The sequence below is a fragment of the Homalodisca vitripennis genome, chromosome 8 (genome assembly GCF_021130785.1).
Source record: "Homalodisca vitripennis isolate AUS2020 chromosome 8, UT_GWSS_2.1, whole genome shotgun sequence".
Lineage (NCBI taxonomy): Eukaryota > Metazoa > Arthropoda > Insecta > Hemiptera > Cicadellidae > Homalodisca > Homalodisca vitripennis.
Window position 1 is genome coordinate 40,736,641 of NC_060214.1, and position 6,176 is coordinate 40,742,816.

Sequence of the window (6,176 nt, forward strand, 5' to 3'; positions counted from 1 at the left end):
TTAAAATGAAAATGTTTACTCCTAATTGTTTTTATTTTCAAGAAGATGATATTTTTGGAATAAAAAATACTAGTGTACCATAAAATTGTCATCAAGAATACTTTGAATATTCTCACATAAAATTTAATTTCAAGCTTTGACTGTCCAGGTGCAAAAGTTATGCGAGCAGAATTACACTGGTAAAAGTTTAGATTGTATCATACTTTATCAAGATTATTTGTATATTCTGAATGACTTTCGTGTAAACACTTCTGCCAACTCTACGCTGTTTTCCTTAGTATTTCAGTGTTCCCCGTGAAACAACTACACGCAAAATTTGGTATTGTCATGCTTTCCAAAAGGCAGCCCCTCAAAATTCAATGAATAAGTACATGCATTTATCAGAAACAACCTGTAGCTTTTGATAACAATGTTGGAAGAAAGTTCAGATAGCTCAACACTTTTTCAGCAATGCTGCCAACTACAGGAACACATACATAATTTTCCCTTCAGCAAACCCTCCTTATACCTCTCATATTTGTTGCTCAAATGTTGCCGAACTAAATGCTCGGTTAATGAACACAGAAAAATATGGACTAAACTTGTTACTACATATTCTAAACATTCACTAACATAACTCAAAATACTAATTTTTTCTCACTTATACACACTTATTAATAATACTACAGTTTAAAACATAAGGCAGCACAAAACAGACTTATAAGGATATACTAAAATTATGGTAAGTTTACTAGCAAAATGTACAACTTCAACTGAAAAATTTTAAACTTAAGAAACAATTTCATCACACCATGGAACATTATTGGGCAGTTATATGTTTACAAAAGCAATTTGGAAGTATAATTATCACAATACAATACAAGAATATTGAATAGTACACCATAAGGAAAACCCAAACAGTCTAATTATCAAAAATCATCTATAAATAATAGTTCATTACTGCATAATTACAGAACAAAATTTTTAAAACCATTTAAATGCCATTTAATACCTACAATAAAGCCCATTGCTTAGAAAACTATAAAATAATTTTAATGTACAAAAACATGTTTGAGAGTTCTCTTTATTGTGAAAAGAAGTTCACTATGCAGGAAAAAAAATCATTCTAAAATGCATAAAAGCTCAATTTTAAATACCAGCCCCAGAGGAGTCGCTAGAATGCTTTCACTATTTCCAGCAAGCATTATCATCTAAAGAGTTCAGAGAATTAAGATTGAAGGTGGTCATTAACTCTGGAACTGATGTGGTTAAGTTTTCAGAATAATACAGTGATTTTACAGTTTTGTTCATAAACATTCTTAAAAAATATATGAAGCACACAAAACGTGTAGTATACAGGGTGGCGCATATGTTTCCCCAAAAGAGAAATTGAAAGGCATTATAAGATAATTGTATAAAACACTTTTAGGCAAGAAAACAAATTCATTATATGAAATTACTTACATATTATCATACAATGCCATAGCACTTGTTCGAAATGTCCAACTTGATTTTGTATACACTTCATACAATGACTGAGAACAGAATCACAAATTTTTAGCAATAAAGGTTTATTGTCATTAACAAGTTCACATGCATTTCTAATTAGGTTTCTGAGTTCTTCAAGATTTTGCAGTTTTGAAGCATACAAAGTCTCCTTTATTACCTCACAGTGAAAAATCACATGGGGTCAGGTCTGGCGAGCATGCAGGCCAATCGATTGTACCACAGCGATCAATCCATTAATTAAACGTGTTATTTAAAAAATCTTGAACTCGGATACCGAAATGTGCTGGGGCACTATCTAGTTGCCAGATGAGCGAATGAATATTGAAAACAGAATTGTTTCTGAGCTCGGGAACTACTATTTCTGGCAGCAACCGTAAGTAACTTTCTGAGTTAACATTTCCTTGAAGATAATAAGGACCAATCAGTGCAGTACTCGAAATACTTCCCCATACCATAACACCAGGCACATTGAGTTCTACTTGGATTACATCCGACCAGTACATGGAGTTATGCAGATTAACGCGTCCATTTAGTTTGAAACATGCCTCATGACACCACAAAATTGATCACAAGAAATTTGGATCAGCCTCTGTGAGCGGATAGTAATTGTCTCACAGAATTTCAATCGCCTATCGGAATCATCCTTGTGAAGCGCTTGGAATAAAGATGGACGGTATGCTTAAATTTCAATTGCTTTAACATTCTTTGCATGCTTCTTAATATTTATAGTTCAGCAGATGCCTTACGAGTCGATTTACCGGGACTGACTACAAAAGCTTAAGCATCTACCTGCAGGTTTTCTTCGTTGTAAATTGATAGATGTTTCGAGTCTCTGCAGACAATTTGTATGTGAAGCAGCCATGATCTCTGTAAATTGTGGTAACCACCTGTTTTACCTACTAGGAATTTATAGATCACCAGGAGGTCCAGCAGAGTCATCAATAGAATCAATATCTAATATTCTTGACTATGCGCAAACACAATCAAAATCAGTAATTGTTATGGGGGACATAAATATTGATAGACTGGATGAAGACCATGCGGACACCAGAAGACTTGAAGAGGAATTACTGACCCATAATATAAGAAGACTCCCCTTACCTGCAACTAGAATTACGGCCATGACTTCTACTTCAATAGATTGTATTTGTACTAATATAGATGACCAGCTAATCCAATTCTCGGTTTCTGAAACAGGACTCTCTGACCATACTGCGCAAAACACTTACCTTAACTTACATATCAGAAAACAAGATAACTCTGCCCTCAATATATAAGAGAAATTACTCTCAGGACAACTTAAACTCCCTAAAGCGAATCCTTCAACAAGAAGATTGGATTACTGTATACAGCAGTGCTGATATTGACATTTCTTATAACAACTTCCAAAGAATAATCAGAGGTACTCTTGAAGAAATATGCCCAAAGAAAAAATCAAGATCAAAAGCAAATCACAAGCCCAAAACTATATTCGATCAGTTAGCAAACCGACTAAAACAGAGCTACCTAGAAGCATTAAACAAGTTTAGGATTTCAGGGAAACCAGAAGACAAACTTGACATGATTCAAAGAAAGCAAAATTATGACTTACATTTAAGGAAACTTAGACAAAATTCTACTACAGAATACATTGACTCTGCACATAACAAGTCCCGAGCTCTGTGGGAAGTTATCAATTCAGAAAGGAAAAATAAGAAGACAACAGATATGGAAATTGATGACTATAGATATTAACGGAAAACCAGAAAACCAACCTGATAAACTAGCATCCTACTTCAACACCTTCTTTTCTGAAATAGCAGACAAAACCTTACAAAAACCTCAAAGCTCTAAAAAACCTCATATCACCTAAAAACTCCTCCTAGTCAACATACTTGTATGTTTCATTTTACCGAAATCACACCTACAACAGTTATAGATGTAATACATTCCTTGAAACCATCACTATCCTGTGGAATAGATGAAATTCCAGCTAAATTTGTAAAAAACACTGTGCCCTGGAACTTGTTGTGCCGCTGACCTACCTAATAAATAAATCTTTAGTACAGGGAAAATTCCCTTCATCCCTAAAACAATCAAGAATCTTTCCTAAGCATAAATCAGGATCCAAGACAGATATTGCCAACTTCAGACCAATATCAAACATCTCAACTTTTGCAAAAATATTTGAAAAAATAGTACTTTCTCAGCTGATGTCTCATCTTAAAAACCACAGTCTCATTACCAACAATCAGCACGGTTTCCTTGAGGGTAGGTCTACAATCACTGCCTTAACAGATATAACTGAATATATTATTGACCAGCTAGAAGACTCAAATTATGTATCAGCAATTCTCCTCGACTATTCGAAAGCATTTGACTGCCTTGGACATGAGTTAATACTACAGAAGCTCGAATCTCTTGGAGTGGCACACAGAGAATTGGATTGGTTTAAGACCTATTTAATAGGCCGGACTCAAAGAGTGGAAGTACAGCAAATTCAAAACAACATAAAAAGCTCAGTTACATCAAAGCCACTGCCAGTCAAAAGGGGTGTACCTCAAGGATCAATTCTTGGTCCAGTCTTGTTCATCCTTTTAACTAATGACTTTCCTAAATTCATAAATGACAGCACTGAGAACAAATGTGTCATGTATGCTGACGATACTACTGTAATAGTGAAAAATAAACTATCTCAAGACCTTTCTGATGACATAAACACAACCCTTAACAAAGCAATTGAATATGCTGACAAAAATGACCTAAAAATAAATCCTAAAAAGTCCATACAATTAAATTTTAGCCGTAGGACAGAACCTGTACCACATGTACCCAACATAAAATTGGAACAGGAAGCACGACTATTAGGAATGACAATAGACTCTGATCTAGCTTGGACAAGTCACATCAACAAACTTTGTAGCCAGATTGGGACAGGGATATACGTAGTCAGACGTATGCAAATGTTGGGAGGCCCTGAACATCGCTAGAACAGCCTACTAAGCACTAGTTGAAGCCCACATTCGATATGGTCTAGTCCTATGGGGAGGCACATCTGAAGGAAACCTCAAAAGGGTTTTAGTATTACAAAAAAGAGCCATACGAATCCTGGCTAATCTACAACCAAGGGAGAGCTGCCGTGAAGCATTTAAAGCTCTCTCAAAATACGGGACAGTGGTGGCATTATACATTGAAGCTGTTACTCTTCATGTTGACAACCTTGATCTACCTAGATGTGATGCCATCCATAGCTACAGTACTCGACAAGCAAGAAACTACTATCTGCCAACCCACCGCACCACATTCTATACAAAAAAAAACCATCTTACATTGGACGTCAACTATTCAACTCCCTACCAAGACAATTCGAAGGTCTTAGAGGAAGGACCCTGAAACACCAGCTTCAACAGTGGCTTGAACAAAATCCTTTCTACAACCTCAAGGAGTACTTTGAAGCTGCAAGAAGACAAAAATACCGATGCTTGACTTGTATTTTATATGTTTATTCTCTGTACATTTGATTTGACACATATTCTGTTCTTAATGATCATGAATAAAGTATATCTGTATCTGTATCTGTATCTGTTGATCGTGGACAACTGCAGGTTTTCTTCGTTGTAAATTGGTCGTGGACAACTGCAGGTTTTCTTTGTTGTAAATTGATCGTGGACAACCACTTCAGGGCATTTATAAAGATTCCTGTGTTTACAAATTTCTTATTTAACTTCTGCATATACTGTTGAGTGGGTATCGCGACACCTGGATATTTACCACTAAATTCTTCAATTATTATAGCAGTATTTTTATTATGTTTCCAGCACAACTGAAGGATGTAAACATTTTAAAAACAAACACAAACAAATAACAGATGCAAAGAGCGTCACTTTACACTAGCTACTGGAATAGATAACAATGAACTTACTCCGTGTTTCTGCAAACTTAACATTTTATTTCTACATGAAAGCCCCAACCTTAAACTATTTAACATAGTTTCCACCGATGTTCAAACACTTGTCGTGGCGGGTGATCAATTTATTTGTATCCTCTTCGTAGAAGGTTCCCGCCAATGAATGTAGCCACGACCACGGCAGTTTTCATTTCATCATCGGTTTCAAAACATTGGCCGCCTAGCTCACACTTCATGTGCAGGAACAAGTGGTAGACAGACGGTGCCGAGTCCGAGCTGTAGGACGGGTGATAGAACTACTCTCAACAAAATTGTCAAATTGTCGCCTTAGTTTTCGTAGGGTTTCGCAATACCTTGCCTCATTAATTGTTTCACCTATTGGGAGAAAGCCAATCAGCAAAACACCTTTCCAATCCCAAAAGACAGTGCAGATGATTTTTTTGTGTGCAGACATTGTTGTCTTAAATCTTTGTTTCTTCAGAGATTGCGTGTGTTACAACTCCATTGACTGCTGTTTGGATTCCGGTGTGACATGATGGACCCAAGTTTAATCACTTGTCGCAATTTTTTTTAAAAATTCCTCACCATCATCACTGTACCATGTTAGAAAAGTCAAAGCACTCCCGAGTCTCGGTTTTGTGCACGTCAGTGAGCATTTTTGGAACCTATCAGGAACACATCTTGCGATAACCTAAGCGATCCGTAACAATTCCGTACAATGAAATGTGTGAAATTTGTTGGAAATCGTCAGATAGCATTGTCATAGTGAAACATCTGTTCTCTTTGAATTTTTCGTCAACTG